The 12533-nt window shown below is 43.2% G+C and overlaps 1 non-coding gene across 1 annotated transcript; it reads left to right on the top strand.

Moving 5' to 3' along the window:
- The first annotated feature begins 957 nt into the window (after positions 1-957).
- Positions 958-1045, top strand: trnap-ugg (transfer RNA proline (anticodon UGG)). Its single transcript is given in 2 exon segments — positions 958-993; positions 1010-1045. It is a non-coding gene; the product is annotated as a tRNA-Pro (tRNA).
- Positions 1046-12533: the final 11488 nt, after the last annotated feature.

Genomic DNA, 12533 nt, shown 5'->3' with positions numbered 1-12533 from the left:
AAAGTCCCAAAAACAGAAAATCTCGTCATTAAGTTTGATAAATATTTTTGAAAGTAAATTGCCCCCAAAGGAGAAATTTATGTTTCTGCTCCCTAATAATTTGCCTCTGTTGCCGCTAATCTTTCATTCGGTGCCAATCTCAGAGGAAGGAAGAGAGGGTTCTCAGTCTCCGATTCGCGATCTCACACTCCACTTTCATTCAAGGTGGGTTGAGGAATTTCTTGGAATATTTTACTTTTAACAAGATATGAGTAATGCAAGGGCACAGACCATCAACACCAGCACAATTTTCACGAAATTGTATTTCAAGTAAGATTCAGTGAAATGCTTGGAAAGTGCATCAGCATCAAACGTGTAATACAGTAACGACGAGAATGGGATTCCAACCCACGCGTGCAGTGCACAATAGATTAGCAGTCCATCGCCTTAACCTCTCGGCCACCTCGTCTCACCGAGGCAATGCTCTTAGACATTCCATTTCTTGCTTTTTGCATCTAATTAGAACTACCCTGAAAGAAATTCAACTTCACCGCTTATCCTGCCCGTGCACACAGATCTACAATGTTGAAAATGTACAATCAGCTTAATGTAAGCAACAGGCCTTCCGTTACTTCAGATGAGGGGCTGTCAAAAATGGCCGGTTTCACGCCAGATTCAGAATATAAAAAGTGTCGCCCAGATAATTAAACGACCTTTGTAGGATTTGAACCTTCAATCTTCTGATAACTTTAGAATTTGCAACCGAAGTCAGACGCCTTATCCATTAGTCTATGCGGCCGTAATACCGCTGCATCTCTTTTTATGGGGCGATTTTTGAGCAGGTTCAAGGAAACTGCTCGAAAAAAGAAGTGGATTGAGGAAAAGATAATAATATTTAAACTGAAGAAACAGGTCCTCTGTGAGCTGGATTCGCACCAGCGCAGTGAAACTCAATGCAAATGGAAGAATAGCATGGGCGGCTCGTTGGTCTAGGGGTATGATTCTCGCTTTGGGCGTTTCACGATTAAAATGCGAGAGGTCCCGGGTTCAAATCCCGGACGAGCCCTGACACATTTTGTTAAACTCAACAACTCGGTCATCAAAGCTGAAATCGCTCTGCTTCTAAATAAACGGCATGATCCGAGATTGTGAGCTCTGCCATTTCAAGCAGACACAGAATGATGCGGGACTGTGAGCACTCCCGGTTTAAACAGACCCAGAATGATTCGCAAGTGACCACGACCCGGCCCATTATAGACAGGCCTGATTTTCAAAGCTTATGATATCTATGGCAACATAAATCGGGCTGTTTCTAAAAATATGCCCGGTTTAATCTTGGACGCCAAGTTGAAAGTTTACTCCATTATCGTTTTTCCCTTTATCTCCGTCATTTTACTCCAGCCAAATGAACTGAGTTTAGGTGTCAGCCGTGGCTCAGCGTTAGCATACTCAAGCCTCACTCCAGAGACTTGAGTGTATAATCCTGGCTCACACTCCAGGGCAGTACTGAGGTCGTGCTGCACTGTTGGCAGTGCCGTCTTTCTAGTAAGATGTTAAACTGGGGCTTCAGATCCCATGAGAGAATGCTGAAAAGAACGAGGATTTCTCGCGCATTATTTATCTCTCAACCAAAGTCCCAAAAACAGAAAATCTCGTCATTAAGTTTGATAAATATTTTTGAAATTAAATTGCCCCCGAAGGAGAAATTTATGTTTCTGCTCCCTAATCATTTGCCTCTGTTGCCGCTAGTCTTTCATTCGGTATCAATCTCAGAGGAAGGAAGGGAGGGTTCTCAGTCCCCGATTCGCAATCTCATACTCCACTTTCATTCAAGGTGGGTTGAGGAATTTCTTGGAATATTTTACTTTTAACAAGATATGAGTAATGCAAGGGCACAGACCATCAACACCAGCACAATTTTCACGAAGTTGTATTTCAAGTAAGATTCAGTGAAATGCTTGGAAAGTGCATCAGCATCAAACGTGTAATACAGTAACGACGAGAATGGGATTCCAACCCACGCGTGCAGAGCACAATAGATTAGCAGTCCATCGCCTTAACCTCTCGGCCACCTCGTCTCACCGAGGCAATGCTCTCAGACATTCCATTTCTTGCTTTTTGCATCTAATTAGAACTACCCTGAAAGAAATTCAACTTCACCGCTTATCCTGCCCGTGCACACAGATCTACAATGTTGAAAATGTACAATCAGCTAAATGTAAGCAACAGGCCTTCCGTTACTTCAGATGAGGGGCTGTCAAAAATGGCCGGTTTCACGCCAGATTCAGAATTTAAAAAGTGTCGCCCAGATAATTAAACGACCTTTGTAGGATTTGAACCTTCAATCTTCTGATAACTGAAGAATTTGCAACCGAAGTCAGACGCCTTATCCATTAGTCTATGCGGCCGCTAATGCCGCTGCATCTCTTTTTATGGGGGGAATTGTGAGCAGGTTCAAGGAAACTGCTCGAAAAAAGAAGTGGATTGAGGAAAAGATAATAATATTTAAACTGAATAAACAGGTCCTCTGTGAGCTGGATTCGCACCAGCGCAGTGAAACTCAATGCAAATGGAAAAATAAAATGGGCGGCTCGTTGGTCTAGGGGTATGATTCTCGCTTTGGGCGTATCACGATTAAAATGTGAGAGGTCCCGGGTTCAAATCCCGGACGAGCCCTGACATATTTTGTTAAACTCAACAACTCGGTCATCAAAGCTGAAATCGCTCTGATTCTAAATAAACGGCATGATCCGAGATTGTGAGCTCTGCCATTTCAAACAGACACAGAATGATGCGGGACTGTGAGCACTCCCGGTTTAAACAGACCCAGAATGATTCGCAAGTGACCACGACCCCGCCCATTATAGACAGGCCTGATTTTCAAAGCTTATGAAATCTATGGCAACATAAATCGGGCTGTTTCTAAAACGATGCCCGGTTTAATCTTGGACGTCAAGTTGAAAGTTTACTCCATTATAATGTTTCCCTTTATCTCCGTCATTTTACTCCAGCCAAATGAACTGAGTTTAGGTGTCAGCCGTGGCTCAGCGGTAGCATACTCAAGCCTCACTCCAGAGACTTGAGTGCATAATCCAGGCTGACACTCCAGGGCAGTACTGAGGTCGTGCTGCACTGTCGGCAGTGCCGTCTTTCTAGTAAAATGTTAAATTGGGGCTTCAGATCCCATGAGAGAATGCTGAAAAGAACGAGGATTTCTCGCGCATTATTTATCTCTCAACCAAAGTCCCCAAAACAGAAAATCTCGTCATTAAGTTTGATAAATATTTTTGAAATTACATTGCCCCCAAAGGAGAAATTTATGTTTCTGCTCCCTAATCATTTGCCTCTGTTGCCGCTAGTCTTTCATTCGGTGCCAATCTCAGAGGAAGGAAGAGAGGGTTCTCAGTCTCCGATTCGCGATCTCACACTCCACTTTCATTCAAGGTGGGTTGAGGAATTTCTTGGAATATTTTACTTTTAACAAGATATGAGTAATGCAAGGGCACAGACCATCAACACCAGCACAATTTTCACGAAATTGCATTTCAAGTAAGATTCAGTGAAATGCTTGGAAAGTGCATCAGCATCAAACGTGTAATACAGTAACGGCGAGAATGGGATTCCAACCCACGCGTGCAGAGCACAATAGATTGGCAGTCCATCGCCTTAACCTCTCGGCCACCTCGTCTCACCGAGGCAATGCTCTCAGACATTCCATTTCTTGCTTTTTGCATCGAATTAGAACTACCCTGAAAGAAATTCAACTTCACCGCTTATCCTGCCCGTGCACACAGATCTACAATGTTGAAAATGTACAATCAGCTAAATGTAAGCAACAGGCCTTCCGTTACTTCAGATAAGGGGCTTTCAAAAATGGCCGGTTTCACGCCAGATTCAGAATATAAAAAGTGTCGCCCAGATAATTAAACGACCTTTGTAGGATTTGAACCTTCAATCTTCTGATAACTTTAGAATTTTCAACCGAAGTCAGACGCCTTATCCATTAGTCTATGCGGCCGTAATGCCGCTGCATCTCTTTTTATGGGGCGAATTGTGAGCAGGTTCAAGGAAACTGCTCGAAAAAAGAAGTGGATTGAGGAAAAGATAATAATATTTAAACTGAATAAACAGGTCCTCTGTGAGCTGGATTCGCACCAGCGCAGTGAAACTCAAAGCAAATGAAAGAATAACATTGGTCTAGGGGTATGATTCTTGCTTTGGGCGTTTCACGATTAAAATGCGAGAGGTCCCGGGTTCAAATCCCGGACGAGCCCTGGCGCATTTTGTTAAACTCAACAACTCGGTCATCAAAGCTGAAATCGCTCTGATTCTAAATAAACGGCATGATCCGAGATTGTGAGCTCTGCCATTTCAAACAGACACAGAATGATGCGGGACTGTGAGCACTCCCGGTTCAAACAGACCCAGAATGATTCGCAAGTGACCACGACCCCGCCCATTATAGACAGGCCTGATTTTCAAAGCTTATGAAATCTATGGCAACATAAATCGGGCTGTTTCTAAAACGATGCCCGGTTTAAAGTTTACTCCATTATCATTTTTCCCTTTATCTCCGTCATTTTACTCCAGCCAAATGAACTGAGTTTAGGTGTCAGCCGTGGCTCAGCGGTAGCATACTCAAGCCACACTCCAGAGACTTGAGTGTATAATCCTGGCTCACACTCCAGGGCAGTACTGAAGTCGTGCTGCACTGTTGGCAGTGCCGTCTTTCTAGTAAGATGTTAAACTGGGGCTTCAGATCCCATGAGAGAATGCTGAAAAGAACGAGGATTTCTCGCGCATTATTTATCTCTCAACCAAAGTCCCAAAAACAGAAAATCTCGTCATTAAGTTTGATAAATATTTTTGAAAGTAAATTGCCCCCAAAGGAGAAATTTATGTTTCTGCTCCCTAATAATTTGCCTCTGTTGCCGCTAGTCTTTCATTCGGTGCCAATCTCAGAGGAAGGAAGAGAGGGTTCTCAGTCTCCGATTCGCGATCTCACACTCCACTTTCATTCAAGGTGGGTTGAGGAATTTCTTGGAATATTTTACTTTTAACAAGATATGAGTAATGCAAGGGCACAGACCATCAACACCAGCACAATTTTCACGAAATTGTATTTCAAGTAAGATTCAGTGAAATGCTTGGAAAGTGCATCAGCATCAAACGTGTAATACAGTAACGACGAGAATGGGATTCCAACCCACGCGTGCAGTGCACAATAGATTAGCAGTCCATCGCCTTAACCTCTCGGCCACCTCGTCTCACCGAGGCAATGCTCTCAGACATTCCATTTAAGAACATAAGAACATAAGAACATAAGAAATAGGAGCAGGAGTAGGCCAATCGGCCCCTCGAGCCTGCTCCACCATTCAATAAGATCATGGCTGATCTGATCCTAACCTCAAATCTTCTATCACTCTGCATCCACCCGAACCCATGTGATCTCCCGGGAGAGGCGAAAAACCAGATAAAGACCCAATGGCCAATTTGGGAGAAAAAAATCTGGGAAATTCCTCTCCGACCCATCTAGGCGATCGAAATTCTTCCAGGAGATCACTCTGTCCCTATATTTTCTACAGTACTTACCTTCTGTAAAGGCGATCTCCACCCCAGCCAGGAACAGGAATAAAACCATCTCCTGAAATCTAACAGAATTAGAACACAGTAGGAGCAGAACAAGGCTACACGGCCCCTGGGCCCGCTCCACAACCCACAGGGCCATGACCATTCCGAACCCAGACTCATGTCCAATTTCCTGCCCGCTCCCCGTAACCCTTTATTCCCTTTACTTCTAGGAAACTATCTATTTCTGTTTTAAATTTATTTAATGATGTAGCTTCCACAGCTTTCTGGGGCAGCAAATTCCACAAACCTACCACCCTCTGAGTGAAGAAGTTTCTCCTCATCTCAGTTTTGAATGAGCAGCCCCTTATTTTAAGATTATGCCCCCTAGTTCTAGTTTCACCCATCATTGGGAACATCCTCACCGCATCCACCCGATCAAGCCCCTTCACAATCTTATATGTTTCAATAAGATCGCCTCTCATTCTTCTGAACTCCAATGAGTAGAGTCCCAATCTACTCAACCTCTCCTCATATGACCACCCCCTCATCCCCGGGATTAACCGAGTGAACCTTCTTTGTACTGACTCGAGAGCAAGTATGTCTTTTCTTAAGTATGGACACCAAAACTGTATGCAGTATTCCAGGTGCGGCCTCACCAATACCTTGTACAACTGCAGCAATACCTCCCTGTTTTTATATTCCAACCCCCTAGCAATAAAAGCCAACATTCCATTGGCCTTCTTAATCACTTGCTGCACCTGCATACTAACTTTTTGAGTTTCGTGCACCAGGACCCCCAGATCCCTTTGTACTACAGTACTTTCCAGTTTCTTGCCATTAAGATAATAACTTGCTCTATGATTTTTCCTGCCAAAGTGCATAACCTCACACTTTCCAGTATTGTATTCCATCTGCCAAATCTCTGCCCACTTACTTAGCCTGTCTATGTCCCTTTGCAGGTTTTTTATGTCCTCCTCACTCACTACTTTCCCTCCCATCTTTGTATCATCTGCAAACTTTGATATGTTACACTCGGTCCCCTCCTCCAAATCGTTAATATAGATTGTAAAGAGTTGGGGACCCAGCACTGACCCCTGCGGAACACCACTAGTTACTGGTTGCCAATCTGAGAACGAACCATTTATCCCAACTCTCTGCTTTCTGTTAGAGAGCCAATCCTCCACCCACGCCAGAATATTACCCCCAATCCCGTGATTTTTTATCTTGAGCAATAGTCTTTTGTGTGGCACCTTGTCAAATGCCTTTTGGAAGTCTAAATACACTACGTCCACTGGTTCCCCTTTATCCACCCTGTATGTTACTTCCTCAAAAAACTCAAGCAAATTTGTTAAACATGACTTCCCCTTCATGAAACCATGCTGAGTTTGCCCTATTAAATTATGTTTATCCAAATGTCCCGTTACTGTCTCCTTAATAATGGACTCTAACATTTTACCAACCACAGATGTTAGGCTAACAGGTCTATAGTTTCCAGCCTTCTGCCTACTACCCTTTTTAAATAAGGGTGTTACATTAGCAGTTTTCCAATCTGCTGGGACCTTTGCTGAGTCCAGTGAGTTTTGGAAAATTATTACCAATGCATCCACAATCCCTACCGCTACTTCCCTCAAGACCCTGGGATGCAAGCCATCAGGTCCAGGGGATTTATCCGCCTTGAGTCCCATTATTTTACCAAGTACCACTTCCTTAGTGATTTTAATTGTATTTAGTTCCTCCCCCCCTAGAGCCCCCTGTTTGTCCAGTGTTGGGATATTCTTAGTGTCCTCTACTGTAAAGACTGATACAAAATAATTGTTCAGTGTTTTTGCCATCTCCATGTTTCCCACCATTAATTTCCCGGTCTCATCCTCTAAGGGACCAACATTTACTTTAGCCACCCTTTTTCTTTTTATATAACTATAGAAACTTTTACTATCTGTTTTTATATTTTTTGCTAATTTACTTTCATAATCTATCTTCCCTTTCTTAATCAATCTTTTTGTTATTTTTTGCTGTCTTTTAAAGACTTCCCAATCTTCCATCCTCCCACTAGATTTGGCTACCTTATATGCCCTTGTTTTTAGTCGGATACTATCCTTAATTACTTTACTTAGCCACGGATGGCTATCTTTTCTTTTACACCCTTTTTTCCTCAGTGGAATATATTTTTTTTGGAAGTTGTAAAATAACTCCTTAAATGTACACCACTGGTCATGTACCGTCTTACCCTTTAATCTATTTTCCCAGTCCACTCTAATTAATTCCGCTCTCATACCTTCATAGTCTCCTTTATTCAAGCTCAGCACGCTTGTTTGAGATCCAACCTTCTCACCCTCTAATTGAATATGGAACTCAACCATGTTATGGTCACTCATTCCAAGGGGATCCTTTACTAGGACATTTTTAATTAATCCTGTCTCATTACACAGGACCAAATCTAAGGTTGCTTGCCCCCTTGCTTTTTGCATCTAATTAGAACTACCCTGAAAGAAATTCAACTTCACCGCTTATCCTGCCCGTGCACACAGATCTACAATGTTGAAAATGTACAATCAGCTAAATGTAAGCAACAGGCCTTCCGTTACTTCAGATGAGGGGCTGTCAAAAATGGCCGGTTTCACGCCAGATTCTGAATATAAAAAGTGTCGCCCAGATAATTAAACGACCTTTGTAGGATTTGAACCTTCAATCTTCTGATAACTGAAGAATTTGCAACCGAAGTCAGACGCATTATCCATTAGTCTATGCCTCCGCTAATGCCGCTGCATCTCTTTTTATGGGGCGAATTGTGAGCAGGTTCAAGGAAACTGCTCGAAAAAAGAAGTGGATTGAGGAAAAGATAATAATATTTAAACTGAATAAACAGGTCCTCTGTGAGCTGGATTCGCACCAGCGCAGTGAAACTCAATGCAAATGGAAGAATAACATGGGCGGCTCGTTTGTCTAGGGGTATGATTCTCGCTTTGGGCGTTTCACGATTAAAATGCGAGAGGTCCCGGGTTCAAATCCCGGACGAGCCCTGACACATTTTGTTAAACTCAACAACTCGGTCATCAAAGCTGAAATCGCTCTGATTCTAAATAAACGGCATGATCCGAGATTGTGAGCTCTGCCATTTCAAACAGACACAGAATGATGCGGGACTGTGAGCACTCCCGGTTTAAACAGACCCAGAATGATTCGCAAGTGACCACGACCCCGCCCATTATAGACAGGCCTGATTTTCAAAGCTTATGAAATCTATGGCAACATAAATCGGGCTGTTTCTAAAACGATGCGCGGTTTAATCTTGGACGTCAAGTTGAAAGTTTACTCCATTATAATGTTTCCCTTTTTCTCCGTCATTTTACTCCAGCCAAATGAACTGAGTTTAGGTGTCAGCCGTGGCTCAGCGGTAGCATACTCAAGCCTCACTCCAGAGACTTGAGTGCATAATCCAGGCTGACACTCCAGGGCAGTACTGAGGTCGTGCTGCACTGTCGGCAGTGCCGTCTTTCTAGTAAGATGTTAAACTGGGGCTTCAGATCCCATGAGAGAATGCTGAAAAGAACGAGGATTTCTCGCGCATTATTTATCTCTCAACCAAAGTCCCAAAAACAGAAAATCTCGTCATTAAGTTTGATAAATATTTTTGAAAGTAAATTGCCCCCAAAGGAGAAATTTATGTTTCTGCTCCCTAATAATTTGCCTCTGTTGCCGCTAGTCTTTCATTCGGTGCCAATCTCAGAGGAAGGAAGAGAGGGTTCTCAGTCTCCGATTCGCGATCTCACACTCCACTTTCATTCAAGGTGGGTTGAGGAATTTCTTGGAATATTTTACTTTTAACAAGATGTGAGTAATGCAAGGGCACAGACCATCAACACCAGCACAATTTTCACGAAATTGTATTTCAAGTAAGATTCAGTGAAATGCTTGGAATGTGCATCAGCGTCAAACGTGTAATACAGTAACGACGAGAATGGGATTCCAACCCACGCGTGCAGTGCACAATAGATTAGCAGTCCATCGCCTTAACCTCTCGGCCACCTCGTCTCACCGAGGCAATGCTCTTAGACATTCCATTTCTTGCTTTTTGCATCTAATTAGAACTACCCTGAAAGAAATTCAACTTCACCGCTTATCCTGCCCGTGCACACAGATCTACAATGTTGAAAATGTACAATCAGCTTAATGTAAGCAACAGGCCTTCCGTTACTTCAGATGAGGGGCTGTCAAAAATGGCCGGTTTCACGCCAGATTCAGAATATAAAAAGTGTCGCCCAGATAATTAAACGACCTTTGTAGGATTTGAACCTTCAATCTTCTGATAACTTTAGAATTTGCAACCGAAGTCAGACGCCTTATCCATTAGTCTATGCGGCCGTAATGCCGCTGCATCTCTTTTTATGGGGCGATTTTTGAGCAGGTTCAAGGAAACTGCTCGAAAAAAGAAGTGGATTGAGGAAAAGATAATAATATTTAAACTGAATAAACAGGTGCTCTGTGAGCTGGATTCGCACCAGCGCAGTGAAACTCAATGCAAATGGAAGAATAACATGGGCGGATCGTTGGTCTAGGGGTATGATTCTCGCTTTGGGCGTTTCACGATTAAAATGCGAGAGGTCCCGGGTTCAAATCCCGGACGAGCCCTGACACATTTTGTTAAACTCAACAACTCGGTCATCAAAGCTGAAATCGCTCTGCTTCTAAATAAACGGCATGATCCGAGATTGTGAGCTCTGCCATTTCAAACAGACACAGAATGATGCGGGACTGTGAGCACTCCCGGTTCAAACAGACCCAGAATGATTCGCAAGTGACCACGACCCGGCCCATTATAGACAGGCCTGATTTTCAAAGCTTATGATATCTATGGCAACATAAATCGGGCTGTTTCTAAAAATATGCCCGGTTTAATCTTGGACGCCAAGTTGAAAGTTTACTCCATTATCATTTTTCCCTTTATCTCCGTCATTTTACTCCAGCCAAATGAACTGAGTTTAGGTGTCAGCCGTGGCTCAGCGGTAGCATACTCAAGCCACACTCCAGAGACTTGAGTGTATAATCCAGGCTGACACTCCAGGGCAGTACTGAGGTCGTGCTGCACTGTCGGCAGTGCCGTCTTTCTAGTAAAATGTTAAATTGGGGCTTCAGATCCCATGAGAGAATGCTGAAAAGAACGAGGATTTCTCGCGCATTATTTATCTCTCAACCAAAGTCCCCAAAACAGAAAATCTCGTCATTAAGTTTGATAAATATTTTTGAAATTACATTGCCCCCAAAGGAGAAATTTATGTTTCTGCTCCCTAATCATTTGCCTCTGTTGCCGCTAGTCTTTCATTCGGTGCCAATCTCAGAGGAAGGAAGAGAGGGTTCTCAGTCTCCGATTCGCGATCTCACACTCCACTTTCATTCAAGGTGGGTTGAGGAATTTCTTGGAATATTTTACTTTTAACAAGATATGAGTAATGCAAGGGCACAGACCATCAACACCAGCACAATTTTCACGAAATTGCATTTCAAGTAAGATTCAGTGAAATGCTTGGAAAGTGCATCAGCATCAAACGTGTAATACAGTAACGGCGAGAATGGGATTCCAACCCACGCGTGCAGAGCACAATAGATTGGCAGTCCATCGCCTTAACCTCTCGGCCACCTCGTCTCACCGAGGCAATGCTCTCAGACATTCCATTTCTTGCTTTTTGCATCGAATTAGAACTACCCTGAAAGAAATTCAACTTCACCGCTTATCCTGCCCGTGCACACAGATCTACAATGTTGAAAATGTACAATCAGCTAAATGTAAGCAACAGGCCTTCCGTTACTTCAGATAAGGGGCTTTCAAAAATGGCCGGTTTCACGCCAGATTCAGAATATAAAAAGTGTCGCCCAGATAATTAAACGACCTTTGTAGGATTTGAACCTTCAATCTTCTGATAACTTTAGAATTTTCAACCGAAGTCAGACGCCTTATCCATTAGTCTATGCGGCCGTAATGCCGCTGCATCTCTTTTTATGGGGCGAATTGTGAGCAGGTTCAAGGAAACTGCTCGAAAAAAGAAGTGGATTGAGGAAAAGATAATAATATTTAAACTGAATAAACAGGTCCTCTGTGAGCTGGATTCGCACCAGCGCAGTGAAACTCAAAGCAAATGAAAGAATAACATTGGTCTAGGGGTATGATTCTTGCTTTGGGCGTTTCACGATTAAAATGCGAGAGGTCCCGGGTTCAAATCCCGGACGAGCCCTGGCGCATTTTGTTAAACTCAACAACTCGGTCATCAAAGCTGAAATCGCTCTGATTCTAAATAAACGGCATGATCCGAGATTGTGAGCTCTGCCATTTCAAACAGACACAGAATGATGCGGGACTGTGAGCACTCCCGGTTCAAACAGACCCAGAATGATTCGCAAGTGACCACGACCCCGCCCATTATAGACAGGCCTGATTTTCAAAGCTTATGAAATCTATGGCAACATAAATCGGGCTGTTTCTAAAACGATGCCCGGTTTAAAGTTTACTCCATTATCATTTTTCCCTTTATCTCCGTCATTTTACTCCAGCCAAATGAACTGAGTTTAGGTGTCAGCCGTGGCTCAGCGGTAGCATACTCAAGCCACACTCCAGAGACTTGAGTGTATAATCCTGGCTCACACTCCAGGGCAGTACTGAAGTCGTGCTGCACTGTTGGCAGTGCCGTCTTTCTAGTAAGATGTTAAACTGGGGCTTCAGATCCCATGAGAGAATGCTGAAAAGAACGAGGATTTCTCGCGCATTATTTATCTCTCAACCAAAGTCCCAAAAACAGAAAATCTCGTCATTAAGTTTGATAAATATTTTTGAAAGTAAATTGCCCCCAAAGGAGAAATTTATGTTTCTGCTCCCTAATAATTTGCCTCTGTTGCCGCTAGTCTTTCATTCGGTGCCAATCTCAGAGGAAGGAAGAGAGGGTTCTCAGTCTCCGATTCGCGATCTCACACTCCACTTTCATTCAAGGTGGGTT

This window comes from Somniosus microcephalus, unplaced genomic scaffold (genome assembly GCF_052327205.1).
Source record: "Somniosus microcephalus isolate GS21.2 unplaced genomic scaffold, FLI_Smic_1.0 unresolved_chr1, whole genome shotgun sequence".
Taxonomy (NCBI): domain Eukaryota; kingdom Metazoa; phylum Chordata; class Chondrichthyes; order Squaliformes; family Somniosidae; genus Somniosus; species Somniosus microcephalus.
The sequence above is the reverse complement of the archived record's forward strand: the minus strand, read 5'-3'. Positions and strand labels throughout refer to the sequence as shown.